Source organism: Alligator mississippiensis, chromosome 5 (genome assembly GCF_030867095.1).
Source record: "Alligator mississippiensis isolate rAllMis1 chromosome 5, rAllMis1, whole genome shotgun sequence".
NCBI lineage: Eukaryota > Metazoa > Chordata > Crocodylia > Alligatoridae > Alligator > Alligator mississippiensis.
The window spans coordinates 191,020,489-191,048,107 of record NC_081828.1 but is presented as its reverse complement, the minus strand read 5'-3'; the positions used below and the strand labels follow the sequence as shown (position 1 = coordinate 191,048,107).

Here is a 27,619-nt window from a genome sequence, read left to right as displayed (position 1 = left end):
ATGTGGGGCCTTTCATCCCAACGAGTCCTAATTCCTTCAGGCTGCTGTAATATGTACATAGTCCATACAGCACCAAGGAAAATAACGTTCCCCAATTGGCAGGTGGATAGCCTGGGCACAGTGTAATACTCCACAGCAACTGTGAACAGAAATGTTCATGCAGGCTGTAGAGTGTTTTGTGCATTTGTACACAAAAATGAGCAACAATGTAATAGTGGATAGAGAATATGCGGTGACATAAGATTCATTTTGAAATGCATGGAGTTTTCATGTTCTGCAACCTGCTCTCTGAGAATTGGGACTAGGCTTGCAGGAGCTGGACCCAGTCAAAGTGTTAGCTCAGATGTGGCTCTCAGTGCACTATACCCACAGAACCTTTTTTCCCTAGAATACACGTCTCCAGTTCTCCCAGCCTTCTGAACAGAAATCAGTTTCCAAACATCCATAAATATTCTGAAAATTTGCCCTAGCTAGTTGTAAGAAAGGTATGATATTTACTAGGTATTATGATGATTCTATTCATTTTATGAAATGCAATATGTGCCCTTGATATGGGGGGGAAGGCATATCATTGAATCATAGTTAGGTGATGATAACCCATTACAAACATCACAAAATGCATGCATGAAACTGCCATAGACTGTGGTGGGAGTGTTTATCCTTGTGATCAAACATTGGAAGTACTGGGATAAACCACACAAAAAAAGACTTGCATCTGTTTCTGACAAGAATGCATCCAAACCCAACATTTCAGACCTTACCACCCTTCACCTTTGGGAAGGTGCTGTTATATTAGGTCATGGGTCACTCAGGGAATAAGATGCAAGCCTGGGTCAGGAGGAGCAAACAGAATCCAGGCAGAGGCCAGGTTAGAAAACCAGGAGGACAGTCTGAGAGGCCAAATCAGGAAGCTGGAGGCAGTGCGGGGAGTCAGAAGGCAAGCTAGGTCTGGTAGCTAAGCGATCGAGTGGAGAGCAGGTAGAGGTGCAAGCCATAAGGAACAGCAAGACAGTCAAGGTAGAGATTGCCTGGACATTTCCTCTTACAGGTCACGGGTTTTCATGGGAGGGAGTAATAGGTAAGCTGACCCTGGCTGGCCACTCTGGTGCCAGAGAGTGGGTGGATGGATAGACCTGGATGGAGGTTTCTGGCCAGCTTGCTCAACCTAAATGTCAGCCAGAGAGGTGGTGGGCCAGGATGAACAGAAAGGCTAAGGCTCCATGCTGAAGGCCATAGCCTGACAGGTATAGAATAAAAACCCTATGGTCCAAATATGTTTCCTCCATACACGCACTCTCACCCACAGACTCAATTTGAAAAACATTCATTTCCATACCTAAACCTTGGTTTAGTGCCTTCTCTAATTCACTTTTTCCTAGGTTTCCTGGCCAGTTGAGAATAATGCCAGAAGAAAATTGCTACCCTTTTGCCTTTTAGATGGTAAAGGAATCAGGAAGAGTGCTGTACATCAGAGGGGACTCTCTGAGGCATAGTCCAGTGTTGCCAATTCTCTGATAATTTAAAGAAAGCCTGCAAAAAAAAAACTAAACTAAACTAAAAACACTTGTCCATAAAAAATTGAGCTGTCTGTAAACCAGAAACCATGAGCTTGATTGAAGATCTGTCATTGGAATGAGGCTGGATGCAAGTGTTGATGGACAGAACAGTCTGACTTGTGTCTGAGTGGGAGTGCAGCTCGGTACCTTGCAGAGAGCTCTCTGTCAGGGCTCTGTAGTCCATGGGACCCTCTATAGCTCCCTCCCCCCCCCCCCAGGTATTTACTACCATTATGTCCCTTCACCTGTCACCTGCCTTTAACAGCTGCTAGCCTTGCAGGCAGCACAACCCCAGGCAGTCTGAGGTACCAGGCAGGATAGGGAGCAGGGGTGGCACAGCCAGAATGGGTAAGTTGTGGGGAAGGAGATGTGGCAGGTCGTGGTCCATTCTGGGATGGGGAGATCAGGGCTGGAGGGGTAAGGGGGTGGGGGGTTGGCTGAGGAGGGGAATCACAGTATGAAACCATTGCTGCAGTCAAGCAAGACTGATAAGGTGGTAGAGCCCCTGCACAGCAGCCCTGGGTGAGTCTCTTTGCAACAGACTGGGCTAGGGGATAGCTGCCCTGGGTTGTTTTGCGTTCAATTAATATTCAATGGTTAAGATTTTCTCACAGGTTGTGTGCTTATCATTTTTTCTCCCTATAATAAACCCTATTTTATTTGAATGTTGCTTGCGAGTAGAGAAATGTGTTCAGTTTGTAACACCCAGTTAAAATGTATTTTCTCATGTTTCTGCATGGGGGATTTAGATTCTGCATGGCCAGATTTAGAAAGCTGGTGTTAGACCCCTTAATTTGAACCTGGCCCTTTTTACTGTTATCCAGGGCCTGGAAGATGGGTTATATTTACACCATGTAAAACATATCAGTAAAAGAATATGTCAGTAAAAAGTGTGCAGATTGTCAGCAAAAATAAATAAATTCTTGGGTTGCCCACCCTGGCACAGTGCCTCGTAGGTGTGAGTTTGTGGCACAGTTTGCCTCAGGGCCATGGCTATTCTATCCCAAGGAAAGGATCTCAAAGAACCAACAACATGGGAGACTTTAAATGAGGGAATGACCTGGTGTTAATACATGACCTAACCTCAGTAGACAGAGGCCAAATGTCTAATTACTGGAGGAAAAGTGACTAATCCAAACTCTGACTGATACAACAGCACCTAGTAAGATCATCTATTTAATTCCTTGAACTGGAGAGCATAAAAATGATCTCTATCCAGATCTTTTCCCCTAAGATAGATATGGAAATCTTTAAATGTTGAGAACATGATACCTGGTCTGGGTTCTCCAAAACGCTACCCTTTTCTCCCAGTTCAGTTGTAACTCATTCTTCTCTCTGGGTGCCTGTACATGAGCACAGAGGGAGTAGTAATTACAGCGCATTGGAGCAGCCTCAATTAATCGAATCTGCTGCAGCATGGTAATTACCATGCTCCAGCAGCCTCCTGTGTCTTGTGTATTAGCATCCCTGTGCTTCAAAGTGGTGCATTGAGGGGGGATTTGATAGCAGCCTTCAACTACCTGAAGGCTGGTTCCAAAGAGGATGTAGCGAGACTGTTCTCAGTAGTGGCAGGTGACAGCGCAAGGACATCCAGTGTGTTGGAGCAGACTCAGTTAATCCAGCAGCCTCTTGCATCTCATGTATTAGCATCCCCACACTTCAGAATGGTGGCGGGGGCCCTTGAACTAAAGCTTGTTGAAAAAGCTTTAATTCAAGCACTCCCAGTGCCATTTTGAAGTGTGGGGACACTAATACACGAGGCACTGAGGCACCTTAATTACAGCAGCTCAGGCAGCCACTGTAATTAAAGCACTGCCCCTCCGCCCCAGAAGCACATGTAAAAGTGCCCTCTGTTTTAGCAGCTTCCTGACAGAGCTGTTTGCTGCCGAGCAGCTGTAAAACTGATCAGATGTTTTAGTAGTTTCATACATTCTTTAAGCCTGCACACATTCCATAATTTATGTGCAACAATAAGGATGTGTTCTCTGAAGAAAGTAATACTTGACTAAATTGTTCTCTTGACGTAAACCTGTAATTTAAAAATTATATATACTTAGAGTACAAGTCAAAACAGGAAGTGCATTCCCAAAGTGGATAAAGATATTTCTGAGCCTAAATATCTGCTGATACAAAACGGTCTTGAAATGTCTCTCCTTTTCTCCACCTAACAAAACCACCCCTAAACAAACAGGCTTGCTATTTATGGGAGACCTCTCCTGTCCAAGCAGAATAGCTATGCCTATATTTTAAGGCCAGTGCAAAGGATATTTGTGGTTCTATAGGACCAAAAGGATATTTTTACCATTACAGTGAAGAAAAAGAATACACAAGTAAAATAAAGTAGTAATAACATTAACTTTTCAAAAAATAGATCACACGTGATTAAAATAGACTAAAGTTAGAGAGAGCATGCATCCAGTTCATTAGCAATGGGCTAACAATGAATACAGTTTATTAGCAATTGGGCCAGCCCTAGGCAGCTTAATAAAAAACCAAACCAAACCAAACCCTGAGCCATAGGAAAATGATAAAATAATGATAGTAAGTGATAGTTCTATAGTTCTCCAGTGAAGAAGCCATTTATACTACTAGATTTCTTACCTCCCCCACACTCATGCCCCATATTCTGCAATATGTTGTTCATGCAGAGATTCATGTACCTGTGCAGAGTCACCTCAAAGTCAATGGGCTGAGAAACCAGGTTTCCCATTTCCTGGGTGAGCATGCTAAACACTAGGCTATAACACAAAAGGTGGATTCCTACCTTCAGGATTAGTACTCTGAATCTCAGAGTGGACAGAGGTACCTAATGTATAATTTTGGACAGGTACCTATATTCCAGAGAGGGGCAGGAATTCAAGCTTTTGTATTGGGTAGACTAAGTTGTTGGGTTTTGTGGGTTTTGAGGACTATATCAGCAAAATAACCTAAGCTCATTTCTTTGTATTGCCCTCCTGGGATCAGGTTCTTTGGGCACTTTTACACGTGCACTAGGGGCGAGGGGGGTGGCACTTTAATCAGAGCAGCTCCGAGAGCCACTCTAATTAAAGTGCTGCCACGTCTCCTGTATCGGCATCCCTGTACTTGAAAATGGTGGTGGGGCATTTGAACTAAAGCTTGTTTAAGCACCCCCGCCATTTTGAAGTGTGGGGATGCTAATGCACAAGACGCAGGAGGCTGCTGGAGTGCGGCAATTGCCATTCTCCAGCACACACTGCAATTTCATGTATAGGCGCTCATGTACAGGCACCCTTTATTTTCAAGGATGCCAGAGCGTAAAGTAGAAATGCTGAATCTTGATTTTGCACCTTTTTTCTCTTCCATCTGAGGTTTAACTAGAATAGGGCCTATGGCCAGTATCCTTCCCAAAATTAGAATATTCTGTCCTCCGTGAAAAAAAACCCTCTTTTTTACTTATGAACTCACAAAGTAGCAGTTCCCACATATTATGTTTCTTTATAATTTAGGGTTATACTTAGGAACTGGTATTACAGATGTTACAGCAAGTCCTCATAAGGCATGTTCCAACAAAAAGGAAAGGCCTGGCATGGTAAAAATTAGATACAGTAACACCACTGTTGTTAAAGGACTAAATCCCACAAAAATGATTTGTAATTTCTCATTCACAAAACTGAAATGTTGGGTAGTTCTCCAAAAGTGTCTCAGTTGTTGCCTCAGTGCTACAGTACTAATGCTGAAACTTTGATTTCACTACTTTATGAAGCACAAATTAGAGTGGATCTGTGGCTTGTAATTATTTCCATGGTAATTTCTCATTATTAGCTCTGTGTTCTCCTGGGACTTGAGGGGCACCGTCCTGGTCCCTCAAGAATTCCTACACGGGAACAGGCCCCTCAAGCCCTAGGAGTGCCTGCCTAGTATTCCCTGCTTACTGAAGCATGCCCACAGGATCTCTGGGGTGCATTTGTGACAGCAGGGAAAATCAAGGTTTCCCTGCTAACTGAGACACATCCCTCGGATCTCCAGGACATATCTAGGTAGGTGGGGAAACCCTGACTTTCTAGGGTTGTCCTAGAATTTAAGGAGCCCAATCCTACATAGGAATTCCTAGGGTGTTCAGGATCAGCCCCTTCAAACTCCTGAGCCCCTGCCGGTGAAGGCTACAGAGTGCAGGCAGCTCTCGGCTGTCCATGCTCTCCTGTCATAAAGCAAATGGCATCTGCTGCAATGAAATGGCAAAAATTATTATTACTTTCTGTCATGGTCACTAATTTGTGCATTTGTGGTGCAACAAAATGTATAAATATCTATTTGCTTTCACTTTGTGCCACCATAAGGATTTTTGTTGGTTCAAAAGTGTGAGTGAGGGACATTTTGGGAGCAGTGAGAGAGTGCTTATAATACCACTGTTTATACAATACCTTTTTTTCAATTACATAGGGGACTTCAGGTCTCCAGAACTGTCATTCCAGCCCTTTGCATAAACTTTGCAATTTAATAAAGGAAAGAAATGAATACTTCTTGTTAATCTTGGCTCCCAGCCTCCTAAAATTCCTAAAAAGATTACAACTATAATAATGAATCTGGGAATATATGATTTCTAAAGCATGTATTCTCCACTCTGATTTACATATCATGATGAATATTTTCAGTTTTAGATAAGTACCAAATGAACATTAAATACTAGTTGCACTCTTCCCCAACAACTATCAAGGATACTATTCATGAGATCACCTGGTTGTGCGTCTTTGATCTAGGTACAAATCATTCTTCCTATCTAAAATTGTTGGCGCTAATTACCAGAATCCAGTTAAAACGTGAAAGATGCATCAAAAACCTTTGATTTGTAAACACAGAGAGGAAATGTAGTGCGTAAAAGGCATTTTTGGTTATGTGTCCAAAATATTCATTTGCAAGAAACTCTGACTTTCCAAATCAGATTGTTTATCTAGAGTTTGCACTAGTGGCCACTGTTTTGGCTGATTTATTTCCCAATTCTACAAGCACCAATACTTAATGATATCCTGTACTTAATGATATCCTGAGGTCTAGGCTATATGCAGTTTTTGTGCCAGGATAATTAGTTCAGTTCAGAGTGACTTTTTTTTTAACACTAAAAGTTGTACTGCTATGACTTTTTATAATAGAGAGGCAGTTACCCTGGTAGAAAGGTACCTTACACTAGTATAACTGAAAAGGAATATCTACAGCCTTTCAAGCTCATTTATACTGGCAGAACTGAATCCATGTAAGGGAGGTTGTACTGATTTATCTATACTGATATAATTCAAGTGGTGTAGTTTTGTAACTAGACAAACCCTCTGTAAAGGTGAGCACGTGCATAAGAGCTCACAGGATTGGGGGCTGACTGACCACACAAGGTAACAGTGAGACTGATAACATGCAGTCACAAATATGAGAGAGAGACATATTGTACAGTAAATTTTTTAATATAATGATATTAGTTGTTAATTGTAACCATGGTGCAATGTTACAGCAGTCTCAGTAATAGTCTGCTGATCCAGTAACTCTCTCCAGAGGATTTTTTGTGTGCAAACATGAATATTAAGAATGGGGGGCCCTTTATGAAATGTTCTTGTCAGTCAATATTCTTGTTACATACAGGGCATGTCTACACGTGCCCCTGCCTGCGTAGTTGGTACGTTGTAGTCATTTAGTACTTGCTTTAACTGAGACATATCCCTGGGACCAAGTACTAAATGACCACACAATACCTCCCAGTACTGTACAGTCCCAGCAGTGCACGGGTCATTTTTACCTTACTGCACGGTAGCGGCAGCATCATGGTTAGTGATGGCCAGCTCTTTGTTGCTTTAGCGATGCGCAATATCACCCTAGCTCGTTGCTACGGCAACATAGCACCTCATGTAGGCACGCCCAGATAGAGCAACCTGGCTATGCAAGAAAGTGCCTTTTTCACATCGTCACTTCTTAAAGTGCACCACATTCTAAAATCGGACAAAACCTTTCCATTCAAATAAAAAAAAAAAGAATGAAAGCCCTGCTGTTACTTTTGGGCTTAACAAACCTTTCATTATTTATAAATCTGCTGGAGGGTCTTCACTGACTTAAGAGAACCCTTTTAGCATATATATATTATCAGTATTCCAAAAGTAATAACTTATATTTGAAGTTTCCTTTTTTTTTTGATGCATTGACTTGTCCATTTGGATTCATTTATCTAACCTTGTTCATGCAATGAAACTGGATTTTTTTCTAAGTAATACTGTAGCATAGATGCATCATACTTTACAAAACAATCTTTAAGTGGATATACTAGAAAAACTTTTTCTACATCTTAGAAAATGCAAAACATTCAGTTTCATTCTGCACACTCCACTGTGGCTAATAGGTTTTTGACTGCAGGCACATTATTGAGCTGGTTTGTAGTAAGGAAAAAGGAACACCCTTGTTTGATGGCTTTACAGCACATTACACAATAACCTGTTATTATGCATTTTTTACAATACTTTCCTAAGGCAACATGAGCTCTTATATTTGAAGTGCAATATTGAAACAGTGTTCTACCAATTGCACTATTATGAATTATATCCATCTTTACGTCCCTGCTCTTAGTTCAATTAAAAAGAAAAATGTTAAAATGTCTCTGCCTGCTCTGTAGCTTTATGTCATAAAGCAGAATTTTAAGACCAAGGTCAAGAGTGTAAGTGGAAATTTTCACTTCCAGGGTGCTAGCCTACAGTAAAATCCATCAGAGCGTAGTCGCTTGGTCTCCTTCATGTCATTATGTATTTAATTTGCTCTCTCTAAAGTGCTTCCAATGAATGCAAAGATGGTGGATGCTACAGCTAAATGCATTAAGATAGAAGTTTCAATGTTTCCTTGACTAAAGATATCTCTATAGAATCTCAAACTTCCTTATCGAGTTCTGGTGAAAGCTGCACTGGGATGCCTCCAAAAGGATTCCTGAGGTCTGTATTTGCACAGACTAAGGGCTCTTACACAAGTTACATTTTTCACAGGAGGGGAGCCATGGGGGGTGGGGGTGGGGGGGAGATGACACGATTCTGATCCACGCCCCCCCAGCTCAGGCTGGGCAAAGCCCAGCTGCAGCTCAATACTGCTTGCTTCCCCTTCCCTTCTCCCTCTTCCTTCCTGCTGACAGCCCCGGAGCTGGGCAAGGTGGTGTGGAGCTAGGAGAGGGGCAGTTTGGCAGCCTCCTCAGAGGCTGCTGTTGCACCCCGACCTGCTGACCAGGGCCAGTACAGGCAGGCTCTATTCCCACCCCTACCTGACCCTTCAGGGCCTGCCCTCACCCTGCCTATCATTTTTAACCATTACTAAGCTGTTGCGTTGCTTTTCATGTCCACAGGGCAGTATTCCATCCTCCTCTTCCACAGAATAACCACTAATACTGGATCCTTGGTGCCTGTATGGAATCAGATAGGTGCAAAAAAAATCATAATCAGCTCAAAAGGAGGTATTAGGGACTCTCTGGGTAACGTGAGGTATGTTAAGGGAAGTGCTGAAAATTCTGGTTGATTCAGGGGCACTAGAACATTTCCTATGACCCTCAACAGATCTAAAATAGAGGAAAGGGAAGGAGTGCAGCTGGCACAAGTGTATGGTGATTTAGGTCAGGTATGAAGCAATGTATTGTCCATTGAAACAGTTCTACCAATACACACAAAATAGGGGATATATTTGATTGAACAGGAAAGTGTGTTGCTGCTAGACAGCACTACTAAATTTAACTCACGATGGAGGAATGTCCTTAGCTTTGATAAGAAAAAGAAATGGAATGTGGTAGTTCCCTAGGGAAATGCAACCAGGGGCTAATAGTGTAGAAGCTGAATACAATATACACAGACACACATGGGGCTCATGCATATAACTTAAAGGCCAGGCCTGGGAGCAGAGCCAAGACATAGCAATCCAGCCACCCACCCATTCCACATGTACCAAATCCCAGAAATGAAATTGGGATATCAGCGTAGACACCTTGGAGCAGCCCAGAGAACATGGGCCATAAAGTTCTCCACTGAAAAGAACAACATTAATCACGGGGAATGCACTCTAGTCTGTGTGTGAGAAGATACTGAATAACTACGATTACTCACTCTGGAAAGAAGTGTTAGGTGAGAACCGAGCCCCAAAATTTCACTTTATGAATGGGGTGCCTAACCAATCCCTCCTTTTTAGCCCCTCCCTACCAAAGGAAAGAATCTTGCATCAGGGTAAGGTCTGTAGTCTTCTTCGGCAATCCCTTGCAGTCAAGGATGGTTGTCTTGCATGACTGTCTTATCTGTGTGTCCAAAGATAGCTCATGAGGCCTATCCAGGATCAGCAGACTCTACTGCAGCTCAGACATGTTTTCATGTGGGGTGGGTGGCGCTGGGTTCTTGATTTGGTCTGTGACACACTGTTTCTGCTGCTGTTTCTGCCTTCCACCTCCTGTTTTTGTTCCTGTTAGAAAATCTGAATTTAGGATATACCAAGAGTTAAATGGGATATTCTAGCAAGTCACAGGATTCACTCGGTACCCAACATACTACCTCCTCAGCTTTGGAAATGCTCCCTCATTTTTGGACTAGTGCAGGGATGTCAGTCTCCTTTGCCCCCACCCCCCATGCCCGCCCCCCCCCCAGACTAGATCCGTACCATGGGGCTCCCAGCCAGCCAGATCCAGACCCACTTCCAGTGGTGCAGTATGCAGCAGCAGTGCTAACTACCATGTGTTCCTGAGCCACGGGGATTAACCCTTGCCTTAACGCATACTTAACCCTTCTTCATCTACATGCATCCTCAATAGGAATCCATATAGCAGAATTTGCTTATCCTGCCCCTGAATTCTTAGCCCTTCTAGGAGCCCCATAGATGCTATAGTTCTGCAGGCTGGATCTGGCTCATGGGCTGTATCTGTGACATTTGTGGACTAGCGTAGTGATGACATCAATTGTTATCTGCAGGTTTTGAACCTAGGATATCTGGATCTAAACATATACGCCCCATTTGCTTCAAGTAAAGAATTAGTCCAATCACATGCAAGGAGAGTAGACACAAATTTCCTTATGTAGTATAGCCACTAGATGGGGACAAATTGCACATGGAACATTTTGACAAAAAGCTATTCAGCAGATGCTAGCTCTACTAAGATACAGAAACACTACATACACTACTGTTTCTTGTTCTTATGACACTGGTACATGACAATAATGAGTGACTGACCACATACCCATATTATGACTCTTGTTATAAAATAGATGCAACTTAGACCAGTGGCACTAAATGAGTCACTCCCCTCCAGCTACAGGCTTGGGAGAATACTACAAATAATGCAGTGGGTTAAAAAACTTGATATATAATGTTAATTATAGAGAAATATGAGGAACATTTTATAGCATGGGCTAAACACTCTGATGGGCTGCAGAAAGAGCCATAATATCCCTTGAATCTTGGAAGAGTTGGACCCAGTGCTGAACTGTGTGTCTGAGGCCCATATCTATCTCAAACCTAGACTCCTGATATCAATTACACATGTGCTTTGAGAAGAAAAGGACCTTGGAAGAAGACAGTATCACTGGAGAAGTAGGGTACAGAGATTATAGAGATCCAGGTTAAAAAAAAGAGAGAGTGGCACCTGTGGAAATGGTAGGAAGGACAACATGAGGATGTGGGTGGTCTGACAGAAAGAAATCATGAGCACACAAGATCAGCTTGATGGAATTTTAGAAGTCCAGTGTCTGGAGCTGGGTGTGAGGCGTATGGGAAGCGACTACTGGTGTATGTCCTGGGACTTCTTCACACAGAATGTGGTCCCAGGAGCAGGGGGAGAGCATTTAGGTTGTGGGTCTTGGAGAAGTAAAAGTCTAAGAAAGTCCTGTGAGATCTTTCCCTTAGAAAGATTTCCCATTGCTGGGCTTTAGAGTCCATTTATGTTACTCATACCATAAAATCTATGTTAATTTTGGTGGGGAGAGGGGAGGGGAGTGAGAGTACATACTTAGTAATTTTTCATTGTACAACATATGACACCCAGAGCCTCAGCTGATGTCAGTCATTTCACTCTGCTAGCCCCAGTAGAGCTATGGGCTAGGGACAGACATTAAAAAAGCTGTAGCCTGAATTGATTCAATCTTTGCAGGTTAGTCTAACCAGCAAAGATTGAACTGATTTGCAACTGCACAGATACTCATGTTGAATTCTAGAAATGCAGGCACATGCCTGCAGTGGCTCAGGCCAGAAGCCGGGAAGTGCTAGAGCAGCCCTCCCTTCCCTTTGCAGCAGTCACAAGGCTGGAGAGAAGCCACCCTGGGGGTGGGGGGGTGGCAGGTAGCCAGGCCCCCACAGGAGCTAAGAATGAATGTGGAGGGGTTTAAACCCCCACTGTGGGCTGTAGGGACCCCAGCCAGGCTGTGCCTGGGGAGTGGGGGGGAAGCAGCCATTGCCACACTTGTTGTGAAGGCCAGACACTGGCCAGGGCAGTGCCTCAGGTAAGCAGGGTCAGGGGTGGGGATTAAACTCCCCTGTCTCTGGGCATGGGACCTCAATTGGGCTCTTCCCAGCTTTCCCTCCTGTTCTTGCTTGGGCAGCTGGGGCCTGGCCAGAGCTGGCTGGCATGGCCCTGCTATCTGCCCAGGGCTGGGGCTGCAGGGCTGAGCCCAGCTGGCCTGTGGGTGTTGCTGAGGGCAGAGACAGAGGGGCAACCCAGGCTGGGACAGTAGGGGCTGCACGGCCAAATTTCTCTCAGGTCCCCTTACCCAAGCTGCGCAGGGCTGTCATGGAGCCCCAGCCAGCTGGGTAGGGCCCTGTGGGGCATCCCATGGGGGCAGGGCCCTTCCCAGCCCACTGCGGCTGCGTGACAGCCTGGCCTGGCAACACAGGTGGAGGCTGGCTGGGGAGGGGGGGTTCCTTGACCAGTTTGGAGGCACTGGTGGGCCCTGAGCCCGGCAGCTGCCACCATGCCCCCTCTCTTGTGCAGCACCAAGGGATACAGGTGCACAACCAGCTACAGGCTGTCCAGGGCTGGGAGGGGTGTTTTACCCACCTCACCTTCAGGTGCCGCTGTCGTGGCTGCACCATGCCACGCTGGGTGGGGGGTTGGAAGCTTCAGCCCTGCAGCTTCTGCCCAGCACATGGAGCTCCAGCTCCTGGATGCCATGGGCGGCAGAAGGCACCCAAGTGAAGGCACCTGGGGTCTGCAGCCGGAGCTCCAAGCTGAAGCTGCCCCCACGCCCCTCCCCCCCCCACTTCCCAAAGCGGTGCAGCAGTATCAGGAATGGGAGCAGGGTAGCTACTGGAGACAAGGGGAAGCTGGCTTGGCCCAGCAGGGCTGTTTTTCTCCCCTCACCTCAATCTGTGGCTCCTGATCCTGTCATACCATGTAGCACCATTCGGGGTGGTGAGAGCTTCCTTCAGCCCAGCAGCTTCAACCTGAGCTGGGTTGAAGTAGCTGGGTTGAAGCAAGCTACCTCTGGCCCAGATGGTGCTGCATGGTGCAACAGCAGCAAGAGTCACAGCTGGAGGTAAGGGGAGAAAAGCAGCCCTGCCAAGGCAAGCCAGCTTCCCCTTGCATCCAGCAGCTAATCCCCCTCCCATTCCTGCCACTGCTGTGCTGCTCCGGGAAGTGGCAGGGGAATACGGGGGGAGCTTCAGCCCGGCAGTTTCTGCCCCATATGTGTAGCTCTGGCTGTATCCCCGAGATGCCTTACACCTGAATGCCTTTTGCCTTCAACTTTCCAAGGCGTCCAGGAGCCGAAGCCGAAGCTCCACACACTAGGCAGAGGCCATTGGGCTGAAGCTTCCTGCCCCCCCTCCCCCAAATGCAGCAATGACAGCTGGAAGTGAGGGGGGAAGAACAGATCCCCCTGGTCCTGGCCAGCATGCACTGGTTGTGCACCTGCAGCTCTAGCTGCTGCACAGAGCAGGGGAGGCAGTGGCAGTGGCTGCCAGGCTCAGGGCCTGTTGGTACCTCCAAGCTGGCCTGGGAAGCCCGCTCCCCAGCCAGCCCCGGCCTGTGATGCTGGGCCGGGCTGTCATGCAGCTGCAGCGGGCTGTCATGCAGCTGGGAAGGGCCCTGCCCCCATGGGCCTCCCCGTGGGGCCCTACCCAGCTGGCTGAAGCTCTATGACAGTCCCATCCGGCTTAGGTGCAAGGAGCTGCACAGCCCCCTATGGCCCCAGCACCAGCTGCAGCCTGCTGGGAAGGACCCAGACCCAGTGGCCCAGCCCAGGCTGACCCCTTTGCCTCTGCCCTCAGATGGACCAGTAGGCCAGCTGAGCTCAGCCCTGCACCCCAGCTGCGGGCAAGGCAGGTGGATGGCAGGGGCCATGCCAGCTGGCTCTGGCCATACTCCCTCCCCTGCCACTGGACTGGGGAGAGCAGGGAATGGTGGACAGGAGCTGCCGTATTCTGGTAGAGGAGGAGGGGGAATAAACCCCCTCCCTGCTCTGTTTGCTTCAGGGGGCCATGAGTCTGGCCCTGCCTCCACCCCTGCTTGGTCTAGAGAGCAGAGGGGTGGGGCCAGCTTTGCTCACAGCCCTGCACAGGGCTGCAAAGGATGCTGGGGAACTCTGATTTAACTTAAATCAGGAAGAGGTTTGGGACAGAAGTTGCATAAACTGGTTTGACCCAAATCGGTTAGGTCTGATACTATATTCAACTGAGTTTATCTTAGACCAGTTTTGGCCATTTTGAAACTAGTTTAGGTGCACTGAACTTATATTCTGTTACAGGTTTAAACCAGTTTCTGATCTCTTAAACTGGTTTATGTATAACTTCTGTCCCTAGCCATGCTGATTCACACCAGGGAGACCTGTCTCATAGTGCTTTTCAGTGTTTGTTGACATAGCTTGAGCTTGTTAAAAAAATGAACAAATGAATTGGTATTTGTTGCTTGTCCAGCATTCAGGTCAGCTCTGGCCCTCCACTCCCACCCACCCCCATAACACCAGTGAGGCACCTCCACATAGTACACAGATGAGCTGTGAGCCTAAGACAAGTCTCTTTTTGTCTCCCCCATAGTTTTTTTTCCTCATCAGCCTTAGACCAAGACTCCTCAGTGAAGCTCCTATTAATTTATATCCTCTTTTGTGCAGGTGGCTAGATCAGTTTTGTTGCAGAAGAGTCTCTCATACTCTACCTGGGTAATGCTTATGGGCGTGTGTAGATGAAACAGGGGCCCTAAATTGAAGGTCAGTGGAGGGAAGCACCGGGCCCCTGCGCAGCTCAGACAGGTAGGCAGGCTCCAGGGGGAATAAAAAAAAAAAGATCAGGCTTGCCACTTTTCTTGGGTGGAGCTGCTTTCCCAGGCTGCTGCCAGGCTGCCTGCAGGGCATCCTGCAGAGCTGTGGAGCTGCATGGTGTCTGGTGCTTCACTCTGCGTTTGTAGGGGCAGCATACTGAAACTCCTCAAAGGAGTTTTAGTTTTCTGCACCCCAACTCATTTAAAACACATTACACAGCCAAATTTCCTACAGCAGCTGGAATTAATGCGCAATACTCCACCAAGGCTTGCAAACACCGACAACATTAAAGTGCTGCAAAAGTATTTAGCCCACTTTAAAGTGTTGTGCACACATGCCTCTCGTTTCATCTACACATGGCCTATGAAACAGACATCTTTTCATTTGGGACAAGAACAGAGTTTCAGGAGTTTTTTTAGGCACAGGCTAAAATCAAAATTTCCGTAGCTATTTTGGATTTCAAACCCAACATGTTTGTAAACATCTCAGCATCTGAGAGACTGTCTTCCTTTCCCTCTCCCAGGAGGCATCTGAGGCATCAGTTGAAAGCGTTTCTTTTGCTTTACTCCCCTGTCCACTAACTACCTCAGTGACTCAGTGAGATGGGTATTTTGCATTTAATACTAATTAGATAAAACAGGTAGGCAGGAAACAGTGGATAGCTGCTACCCTGCTAGGGACAGATGCGGGGCCATTTCTTTTTAGGATAGTGTCTAGTTCACTGAACACACTGCCTCTGATTTACTTTCCTCATGGCCCTACATATATTCCTCTCTTAGATGCCCACTGAGCCAGCTTTAAGAGGAGATCTGGAGGGTGCTCTGGGTGGTGTTAGCCCATGGCTTTATGGTAAAGAACTTTTCTGGGGAATGGGAGATCAAGTTTAACCACCCTTTAGGTGAGGCAGGGGTCTAGAAATTGAGCCTCATGCTGGGGAAGCGCCTTAACCACTAGGCTAAAAGGTAGGATGACTCTCTTCTAGCCCCATGCAACCACTACCTGTGTACTCTGTGACCACACTTTCAGGCACTTAACTGCAACTACTCACTAGGGGTGTGCAAAATAGGCCCTATTTGATTCAGATTTGGATTCAGCCTGAATCAGGGACAGTGATTCAATTTGGTGATTTGGATCACTGCCCCCGATTTGATTCCGCAAAATCTGAATCTGAAGATTCATTGCCGATTTGGAGACTCAGCGATTCGGCCACAGATGCAGCTTTAAATATTTTTCTACATACCTTGAGGTGCCCAGACATGGCTCATGAATGCTGAGATACTGCGGTGGATGGAGCATCCCACAAGCATAGAGGTGGGGCCTCCAGATGCTCAGCAGTGAACCGGCCACGGGGGGACCCCAGGTGCCCCCCCCAGACCCAGGAGGCACCAGTTGCCAAGCTGGGAGGAGCGGGGGGGGGGGAGGGGGAGGCCGTACACTCCCCAGGTCCACCTTCTGGTCCACTTCTGGGTCTGCTTCTGGTCCACTTTTGGGTCTGCTGCAGACTCTCCATCTGCCCCAGCATCACAGCTTCATGAGCTGCCTGGTACTTTGAGGTATGTAGAAAAAACATTCAAAGCTGTGTCTATGTCCAAATTGCCGAATCTTTCCGAATCTCTCCAAATTGATTCAGAGGGTTCCAACTAGATTCGGAAAGATTAAAAGGTCTCCTGATTCAATTCGGATTCAGAGATTCAGCCACTGAATCAGGCCAAATCTCTGCTGAATCAAATCGGCGACTGAAGCTTCGCACAGCCCTACTACTCACCTACCCAGGTGATCCTGTTGTGTCACAGAGCATACACAATGATGGTAGAGCAGGGCACACATAGCTGCACAGGTGGAAATAGAATCTAAAATCTGTGTCCCACAAATGCCACTTATGCAGCTACATTTGGATGCACATGTAGCACTTACATGTATAAAGAAGAAATAGAATTTCTCTGTTCCACAGAGGCCACTTTATATTGAGCTGTGCAAAAAGCTGACTAGAGAATTTTCTGTGCATGAGGTAACTCTCTGGTAGCTATAGGATGAATGACAGAGACAGCTATATTGTCTCTTCCTCCCTAGTAAAGTAAGGAGATGTGCTCTGGGCCTAATGCATTAAGGTTCCTCCAAATCAGACATGCCTTCAGTAGCTGCTTTACTTCCCATGGTCAGGTTCTTCTGACTCAAATGATACTATCAATAGTTTTGTTTCATCACAGGAGTCATATCCTTTTATTCCAATTAAGGAACCTTATTGTCAATTCCTAATGTATCATTTACTCTGTGATGCTGTACAAGATGCAAAATGCACATGGATCTTGCCCCACAGTGATAAACCCAGAGAAGGCAAATGCATAGGGTAGAAAAAACTTGGAGTTTTTTTACAGATTAATTTTCTCTCTTGGACCACTTCTTATGGGCAATACAGAAGCACATATCTAGAATACTCCTGCAGTGGACAAGCTGGCAGTTTGCTAGACCATGATGGACAGAACAGTCAACAAATAGGAGGCAGTGTGGAAAAAGGCAAAAAGAGAGGAGGAGCAGGAGGAGAAAGTGGCCAAATGGATGGTAAGAAGGCTGGCAGCTCTGTTACAGTACATGGTATAGGATTGAAAGCAGTAAGAGAAAAGAGCAGAAGTCTAAGTCGGTGAATAATTGTTTAGAGACTTTAGTCTGTGGCGGATGAACTGGTTCAAATGAAAGGCAAATTGACCTGGAACTATGGATTATATTCCAACTACAGGCCGCTCTTCTGTAGACTCGACTCATATATTTGGTATCTCAAACCATTGTTTTGCGTTCCTTCGCATCACTTTCCAGATTCCAAGACTTGATGTGGAAATGCTGACAGGGTGAAGGTATCCGCACAGTATTTCCAGCCCAGTCAGGGGAAGAAATTCATGACTCAGGAAGAAGCTTCTTCTTATTAAAATTCAAGTTCTGTATCATTAAGCTCTGGCTGAAAAATAGATAAGGAGTTTACAACATTTATCAGTAATCCTCATCTTCAAAAAACTGTTGTGGAAATTCTTACTTTACCATGCTTAAGAAGCTAATGGATTCCAGTAAATGAGAGAGAAAAAATGTTATAAAGTTTTTGAGTCCTATTCCTAGTAGCCATTGCATGGTTGTCATAGAAAGTGTCTAGTCGGTCTCATACAAACACTATACAATGTATATGATTTATGCATTTGTCGGTCTATGCTATCAGGAAAGCTGCCAAAAAAGGACCTGTGCAGTAATGCATGGTAACAAAACATTATCTAGAAAGGTCTTTACATTAATTGGTAATGGAACTAATGCAAACCACTAAGGGTCATAATCTGGTAGCACCCATTTGAGCAAAAAATACCTGCTCCAAGACCTCTCTTAAGTGCATACCAGCGTCAATGTCCTCATTAGACCAGAATATCAGCCACAATAAGGAAAAGAAATCAAGCTGCTGTAATGATGGGAAGAAGTTTATTGTAGTGCTGTATATTGATGCCAGAACTGTGAGCTTTTCTTATAGCAAAAATCAAGGCCTCCATACCAAGAACAACCATCTGGTATTATGTTCAGTACATTACAGGAATGGGATATTGCAAAATTTTCAGCCTTTGCCTAACTCTGTTTCCACTGAAATCAGTGGGAATTTCACTGCCCATTGACTCAAATAGGAGTATAGTTAAGCCAATACTGAAGAGTTCTGGAAGATAAACTCAGTTTTATACCGTGTTTACAACCAGGCCAGCTAACACGTTCCGATATGTAATGTTGTAATTTTCCAGGCCCTTAGAGAGCCACTTCCTGCTGTGCTGCCTATAGCAAATACAGTTAACTTGTATAGAAGTTTTGTATTTTTGCTCCCTTTCTCCTGATCCCTCCCTACTTGTCTGTCTGTCTTTACTTAGTGTGGAACCTCCCAGCTCAAAGCAAGGACGTTTTGAAATGCGGGACGCTGAATACACAAGATGCTGTGGGTGTTTTAATTAGAGCATCTCCTGAGAGCCACTTTAATTGACGGCCCCCCCACCACCACCCCAGAGCACATGTATAAGTACCTTATGAGATTAAGTATGGCATGTAGCTAAATAATTCTTAGCATAGATCTGGGGGATCATGTATTCTGGGTGCCATGAGAGAGGATGTTCTGCCGCTCTTAAGTGATCCTGTTTTTTTCTTTATAAAAAAGATTAACATATACACAGTCATGTACTCCATGTCTTGCTGTAGCCTGAGAAAGCTAGAATGCTGTGGTTATGGCTTGGACTCTCGTCTTGTTTTGCTTTACTCCCATTTCATTTACAAGCGTATACAAAATAATGGAAAACACTGTGCTGAAGGAGACTGAAGATGTGTTGACACTGAAAAAGGAAGTGCTAAATATAAGAGTGGCTAAATGTGAGCTTAGTGATCTCAGCATTCTGTGTCATAGGAAAAACAACCTCTAAGTTAAATTCAGGCGTATGGAGCTTAACACCTAGGCTTAAAATGTCTCTGAGTGGGTTAAAGAACCTTAGGCCCAAAAAAGTCAACTGGGCCACTGAGATTACACTTAATTGGCTGTGTGGGAAGCCATCCTTTCTACAGCTCAGCCTACACTGAAGCTTTGTACAAAGCCTTTTCATTAGCTACTGTAGACACGCAGCCAAACATCTCAGCAAATAGCAGCACCATTATGTCTTCCCAGGAAGCAAAGAAGCCCAGTCACCAAAACTTTCCCAGTTTCCTCACAGACTCTTATTCATAGTCCTCCATCTGGGCTCCCTGATCAGCTTCTCCCAGCCCCCTGAGTCCCTCCTTGCCCTCTATCCACACAGACATGTCTTCCTCTGTATTTCACGAGCCCTTTCTTCAACACTGGCTTGGGCACCTTTAGCTCAGCAGTCCTCCATAGCAGAATTATTGATAGTAAATTCAATATATATTTTTCTAGGAAGGGATTTAAATCTAGGCCAGTGTCACTTATGCCTCTCTTTGAGAGATTAAAAGATAGCATTGTCTCTGGTGGAGTGAGACTAGAAGGTCATTTACATAGCTCAGACTACAAGGTTATTGCTGTCTTTCACAGTACCAGAGGCCTTTAGCCTGTGCAGCAAAACTACAGTCTTGGGTTTACCTGTAGTGGCACAGTGAAAACTCCACTGTGCTTGTACTGGCTCTTCTTTGGCATTTGTATTTGTTTTGACCAAAGCATGTGCTCTCTTATCTTGACACCAGCAAGTCTGTTCCCCTCTCAGCTGCGTGCTTTGTAAACATTATGTGGGTAGTCCAGAGTCCCACAGTGCACACTGTTATCTAGGCACTGTGCTTTGACTGAAGCAAATCCACTGAAAAAGAACAAAACATCTTGACGACTTCTGTCAAGCTGTGTTTTTGAAAGAATACATTGTCCAAAGTTTTCTCCACTGTTCTAGAGGCTAAATTCTACCCCATATATGTACACCACTGGCTTCCATTGAGAATTGTGTGTAAGTATCTGACAGCAGAATTTGATCCAAAAGGCCACTACACCCTTCTCTGATGTTCTTGTCCTCAAAGCATTTTCTGGAGGTTATAGGGACTTATATAAAAATAGCTACATATTGTTATTTACATATTGTTTCCACATATTAAGGGCTGGTGCCATGATCCACATTCATGAGAGGCACTTGCAACCTGACTAGCATGAGAAACTTGGAGTTACAAGGAAATGTTCCTTTCTAAGATTTACTAAAAGACACTTAATACACAGATCAAGACAAACACCCATGGGCAGTCCAGGAAATTTAACTCATCTGGTGTTCAGGGCCAGATCCTGGGGACAGTCTTGCATCCTTTGGAAATCCAGTGTTGTGCCCTGCAGTGCCCACCAGGATCCAAACAGCTTCAATAGCATCCAGCACCACTAGAGTAAGATAAAAGTAACATAAAGTCCATGGGAAGAATGATCAACAAAAGAAGTGAGAAGGCCAATGTGGTGCTTGTCTTCAAGAAAGGGAGGAAGGAAGATGCAGGGAACTACAAGTCAATCAGTTTGATCTCAATCTCTGGTAAGATACTGGAAAAAATCATCAAAGAATGCAACATTCTGAGAGAGCGCCAACATGGCTTTGTTGCAGGTAGGTCCTGCCTGACCAACTTTGTTTCCTTTTATGGCCAGGTGACACATCATCTGGACAAGGGTAAAGAGGTTGATATAATTTATATGGACTTCAAAAATGCCTTTGACTTGTTCTCCCATGAAGTCCTCATGGTAAAACTGGGGAACTGCAGCCTTGACTACCTCATGGTCCGATGGCTGGGGAACTGGCTCTGTGGTCAGACCCAGAGACTGATAGTCAATGGAACCATGTCACCATGGCACATGGTGACCAGTGGCATCTCCCAGGGCTCCATGCTTGGACCAGTACTCTTTAACATATTTATAAATTATCTGGCTTCAGGTATCAGAAGCGGATTGGCTAAATTCACTGATGACACCAAATTATGGGAAAGTGTGGTCACACTAGAGGATAGACTGGCGATTCAGGCTGACCTGGACAGGCTCGCAAGGTGGGCAGATCAAAACCTGATGGTATTCAACATGGAGAAATGCAAGGTACTCCACCTCAGGAGGAAAAACCCATATCATACTTACAGGCTCAGCAGTACTGTACTCATTAGCACCATGACCAAAAGAGACTTAGGGGTCATGATTAACCACAAAATGAAAATGAGCTTCCAATGCGATACTGCAGCCGGTGAAGCAAACAAAACCCTGGCTTGCATCTACCAATGCATCTCGAGCAAGATCCAGGAAGTCGTCCTTCCAGTTTACTCAGCCCTGGTGAGGCCGCAGCTGGAGTACTGTGTCCTGTACTGGGCTCTGCACTTTAGAAAGGATGTGGAGAAGAGAAGCTTGAGAGAGTCCAGAGGAGATCCACATGCATGATTAAAGGACAAGAGAACAGGCTTTATGAGGAGAGGCTGAGAGGCATGGGACTCTTTACCCTGGAGAAGTGAAGGCTCAGGGTGGATTTGGTGGCTGCCTATAAGTATATAAGGAGTGTGCATGAGGAGCTGGGAGAACATCTGTTCACCAGGGCACCCAAGGGAAGATAAGGTCTAACAGTCACAAACTCTGGAAAGACCATTTCAGACTGGATATAAGAACAAAATTCCTTACTGTCTGTGGTGCAAGCACCTACTCTAGACACTTTCAAGGTACACTTGGATGCCTATCTTGCTGGGATCATTTGACCCCAGCAGACTTCCTGCCCCTTGGGCAGGGGGCTGGACCCAATGATCTTGCGAGGTCCCTTCGAGACCTAATGTCTATGAAATCTATGAAGAGAGCTGAGAAATAAAGATGCTTCTGAACAGAGGTGGAGAAAGAGCAATGTGGGGGTTTGCTTTCCAGATGGAAAACCAAGGCACATCTATCTTAGGTGCCTTTAAAACAAGAACCTTGTAGTATAATGCTTAGATGCAATTAGAAAAATCTACCCAGCCCACCATAACTAGAGAACTAGAGACCACGGCCTTCCCTCACTCCCAGCTTGGTTTTCCCAGATGAAAATTTCTCAAGGGAAAAATTAAACAATTTGTTTGTTGAATTTGTCTTCATAAAAACCTCTCATTTTTCTCTCTTCCATACACTGTTCCTCCAAAGCAGGTAGTAAACTGAAAAAGTCCATTAAATATAGCCATTCCTACTCCATGCTGAACTTTCTCAGGGCTCCAGTCTCACATCACAAGAATAACGTTTCCTGTATGTGGAGTAGACATGGACTGCAAGGACTGGCGGCGGTGCCAAAAAGTCATCTTACACTCTGCCCTAAAACATTGCCAACCCCTGTGTTAGTCCAAAATATGATCTTTTTTCTGCATAAGTAAAATCTATGTAAATACTCATGGGTGGCTTCTTGATTCAAAACAAAGGCTTATTTGTGGCCCCGGTTTAAACGTGCTTGGAGGCGGGGCAGGGAGGCATTTTAATTAGAGTGGTTTCCAGACAGCCACTCAAAACGCCACAGCATCATGTGTATTAAGCCCCTGCATGTTTAAATTGACAAGATTTAGTTAAAGCGCCCCATGGCCATTTTTCAGTGCACAGGGGCTTAATACATGTGATGCTACGGCGACACTGCAGTGCTCTAATTAAAACCTGGAGCTGACTCGATTAATCTGTTCCATGTTCCCATTTCTGCTCGGTGTGCCGAGGCTGCTCAAACGCAGTCTGATTGGAATGCATCAGGCCATGTGTACAGGCAGCCAGGGAGGGCAAGTAACCTAACACTCCAAAGTAACCCTATACTGATACAGCAATTTCACCTCAAAAGAAAATGCATATCAAGGGGTGCAGATACAATACCATTTACACATGTGCGATCTCCCTTTATACCTATTTTTTATACTGGAGTGGACATACAATATACAGCCCTATCCCAGTGCAAGTTCTTCTGCTTTGGGGAAAAGCCCCCTGTGAAAACTATGTAGTAAGTACACAATTGTGTGTATGCCATGTATCCATTTCAGCAGACTACCCAGGACTAGCCAAACCTGCTCTTTGGCCACACAGTGGGTGAAGTGTTCACTGCACCTGGTCTAGATTTAAGTGGCTTGTTTTATGTCACCTAAACCTGGACCAGGAGTGGCACAGACAGATTTTCACTGCTGCCAGGAGCAGCACAGGCAGCCCAAGGTAGGTTAACTCGGAGTGGCAGGAGAGTTATCAGGATTGGGGGAGGGGGGAAGGGGGATGGCAGGTTTGCAGAGGGCTAGTGGGTCCAGGGTGGGGGTGTTGCTCAGTTGTGGGGTGGGGAGGTCAGGGAGCTAAGAATAGCCTGGTCAGAGTCTAACTATGCCTTGAGCCTTAGTTAGGACCAAATACTCAGCTGGTAGGTCAATATGAACTTTATATGAACTTTATTCTTTAAATTGTGCTTCCTAAAACTTCCTTCTATATGCGGTCTGCATTTGAAGTAAAAGCAGAATGCTTTCCCTTAAGCTCAGCTATCCAAGATCGATAGGATAGTTTTGCCTGACTTGATTAGCCACATAGGGCTAGAACATAAGAATAAAACATATTTTTCCTGGCTGAAACCATCCACATATGAGATTTCCCACACCTTAAAAGGGATTAACAAGGAGCTTCATAAAGCTAAGTACCATGAAGATAATATTGAACATATTATGAGAAAGTATAACCTGAACAAAGTAGTCCTTTCTACTTTCTGTCTTATTTCCAGCATTCCCACAGCAGTTTGCCTTTTGAGTCCAGCCATACATGCTTCCAGGCAAGTTGACAAGTTCAAGCACGAATCTAAATTTAATCTTTGAATATAACCCATACCTGACATCTTTAATTATTAGGCTAATGCGTCATATTTACGTTAATATGAGCACTACTTAAATTCAATTATGACAATTCTTCTGTGAATTCTTTCAAAGACATTTCAGTGGCTTGGACTCTAGGCCATATAATCAGAGCTGAAACAAAGAAACAGGTTTGCTGTCTACAACCAAAATTTCTGTACCTGGTTGCTGACTACAGCATGCATTGCTTTTGCTTGCATGGATATGCCTAACAGTTTACATTCACTTTAAGTGAGGTGAATCAAAGGACAGAGACCAGAAGTCCTCCGAAATGTGGGACCACAATAAAGTACCCACAGTAACAGATTAGATTAATGGCAGATGTAATACAGATTATATCTGCCCTTTTGTTCAAGGGCATGAGCCCATAATCTGTTATTTGTTCTTTCAGTGTGGGAATACTGCTCCTGTCAGATACTTATATTGCTGCAATGACCAGGGCAATGCTTTCATCATCAGCTGGCCAGCAGGCTGCCACCACTGCATTCAAATGTGACTTTGTTCCACCCAGGACTTTTTCCCTAGTAGATCAGACAGGTGGAAGGCTGGGTTGCACCTCACCTGAGGTGGGCAATACAGCCAGGGCACAGCACTTGGCAGCACCCCATGTTCTGCACTGCCTGTAGTCGATGATGTTGTTTCTGACTGAGAAGGGCCCAAGACCCACACATTTGAAGGCCTGTTTTTCTCTCTGTGCAATCCTACCATGGGCACGACCAGCAGCAGCACTTCAGCTCCACCCCTCGTTTTCAGACAGCGAGTTGCTGGCAGGGCATTTCACAGGAGGGGCCTTCAGATTTGAAATCCCCATCCCCTCCACGGTTTGGAATAGGCCCATTGACCTTCAGGGCACACTGTAAATCCTCTCTTTTCCCAGGCTTTTGGGAAGAGAATGGAGCTCTGAGTTTTAAAATATGATGGAGTATTTCACCCCTCCCGTCTTTGTTTCCAGAAAAGTTCCCACATTGATAGCGGCTTGTATAGTTGTCCTGTATTTTTAACATCTAGGGATGGTGCCTGGATTCCTCAGTAACAACTTCTTACTGTTTTGTATAAATCTAAATAGACAAATGTTTGCCAAACCAGTTGGGCTATATTTATGCTAGATAAGATTTATGCTAGCTAAGGTAAACCCTGGGAGAGAACGTAGTATTAAATTTAACCATCAAATGTGTGTTAAAATAACAACTTGCCTTTTTTCTACACTAAGAATTGAAAACACATTAATAAAGATGTATTAACTAATAGTGTTAAAATCACAGCTTTTCCTACAAAAGCCAAGACTTTATGGAAAAGCAAGGAGAAATACATGTTCTCTAATGTATCTAAATATAATCTTTGAAAACAAACTTCATATGAGTCCAAAGCCCTGAGTAAAAGCCTATTTCCCCACTGAAGTTCCTCATTAAGGATAATCGGTACTTGGTAAATCCAGCCAGGCTCTCAATACAAGGGTGAATTTCACTCTTAAGACACAGTGTAGGCAGGTAAATTGGGGTGATACTTGTGTACGGAGACAGTCTTTTTCCCAGAATGCCAGTCTATGCTGCTGGTAAGTAATGACTGGATCTTTAAAAAGACATAGAAGTGTCTGGCTTCAAATAAGGAAACAGCTAGTCTGTAAGTACTAAATGTAGTTATGTAATTTCCCGGTGTGCTCCTCTTTCTCCCTAGGTCTCATTTTCAAATCTAAATAGTTAAGTTGACAGTGGCTGTGCATTGCAAAACAGATCATGTTACCATATACTGCTGAGGATACATAACCGTGGAAGGACTCATCATGGACACGCTGGGAGATTTTTGCCACTTTTCTTTACCTATAAAAAACACAGTAAAAAAAGAAGAGGGAGGTGCCACATAGTTATTAAGGTGCAGTGATGTATTTGTTCCACTCGAGGGAGCTCAAGCTTTTGAGTAGATAAGGTGAAGCACTCCCCTCTTTATCCTGAAGAACTTGACCGTGAAAAACAATCCCTGAGGAGGAAGCTAGAAGATATGAACATTAGACAGGAGTTCTAATGCCTGAGGATGATTCTGTGAGCAATAGAGAGTGTCTAGGTACTACAGGTAACCAGCACTTCAGGAAAGCTAACTGGTTCCTTCCCAGACTTCAGCAAGGATATTTTGAGCCTCAAAGCTTCTCTAATATCTCTCCCAAGTACATAGTTTGTCCAAGAAAATACATGACAACAAATCTTGCTTCTCAAATGATCGTAACAACAATTAATCTCCCTCAGGGAGTCTGATTCTCCACTCCATGTAGGAATGAATCAGGGGGGTGCGTGTGCACCACTATGATATGCCACCTTTTGCTTCCCTAAATTCTTGGATACTCCAGGCCTGCCCACCTCCTTCATAGGTCAGAGCATTTTAAGGACTGCTCCAGGCCCCTGTTGGCCACTGCAGTAGTTGGGAATGGCCAAAGCATAGAGCGGGCATGTCTATGCCTGAAATTAATGTGTATGAATAAACTCAGAAGCTTATTGCTCCAGAGTTTTTTTGTACCTGGGCACACCATTTTAATGTGCACCCAGGAGCAAAAAAACTCCAGAGCACATTGCCCTGCAGTTTTTTAATGCACAGCACTTGGAGCCCAGTCAGAGCAGCCGGGAGAGGTGGAGGGGCTGAGGCAGGAGGGTGCTTTAGCACATGGCTGTTGCCTAGCCCCCTGCTGAAGCACCTTCCTGCCTTAGCCAGCCTGGTCACCATCTACACACGTGCTGCAGTGCACAAAACAATGCTGCTGCAGAATAGCACTTATGTTAGCAGGACTATCCCATGGCAGCATTTATTAGTCTACTGCAAGCTAATAGGGTCACACATGTAGAAGGTGATATTTTATTGCACAGTAAATTAGTCTGCTGTACAGTAAACATCTTGCTTAGACATGCCCAGTGTGTTCCAGCCATGCCCTTCTCCAGCAAATCCTATAGCTAAGGGGTTGTAACATGGAGTTGTGTAGAGCTGGCAATACCAGGTCTATACCAACTGACAGATCCCCTACTTGAGGAGCATTCCTCAGAGAACTGATTCACTGCCTTTATAGCTGTTGGATCAGCATATAGAGACCATTGAGTAAAACTGGGCTCTGGGTGCCTAAGAGGAAAGTTCATTTTTCACATACAGCCCTAACAAATAATACTGGATTTTACTATGCCACACCACAGCAAGTGTGTGTAATATGCCATGCTATGACTTAGCATTACATGGCACAAGAGAAATTCAGTATGTTGCAAAAGACTCTCTCTTTAAGAAAACTTGACTACGTATGAAAGGTGAGGTTGAAGAGAAGCATCCTCCTAATCCTTCTGAATCCCATTATCTTGCAGGTACCTGCCACTTGATGTCTAGATGGAGAGCAATAAAAACTGGCACCAAACAAGACATTCCACTTTCACTGGATGCCTGTCCTACACTGGCCTTCTTACACCTGCACAGGTAATAAACAATGTAAAGAACAGAACTGAAGTAGTCAGCCTGAAAACAAGCTCAGTCTCCTGTCCCTGATCAAAAAAGGACCCTAGTGTGTGAGTCTTTGAGCAACTGAGATGCTTCAGGACACAA

At 44.9% G+C, this 27,619-nt stretch overlaps 2 long non-coding RNA genes across 5 annotated transcripts in view; one reads left to right on the top strand and one right to left on the bottom strand.

Annotated features, from left to right (window-relative positions):
• LOC109285871 (uncharacterized) overlaps window positions 1–27,619 on the top strand; it is a 310,547-nt gene that overhangs the window by 168,324 nt on the left and 114,604 nt on the right. For all 4 annotated transcript variants that reach the window (XR_002093776.2, XR_009462693.1, XR_009462692.1 and 1 more), the window contains exon 3: window positions 27,385–27,493. This is a non-coding gene — a long non-coding RNA (uncharacterized LOC109285871). The remainder of the gene's footprint in view (window positions 1–27,384; window positions 27,494–27,619) is intronic.
• LOC132250947 (uncharacterized) overlaps window positions 1,769–27,619 on the bottom strand; it is a 227,778-nt gene continuing 201,927 nt past the window's right edge. Inside the window, exons 6-7 of the long non-coding RNA XR_009462694.1 lie at window positions 17,448–17,693; window positions 1,769–9,965 (exon numbers count right to left, since the gene is read on the bottom strand). This is a non-coding gene — a long non-coding RNA (uncharacterized LOC132250947). The remainder of the gene's footprint in view (window positions 9,966–17,447; window positions 17,694–27,619) is intronic.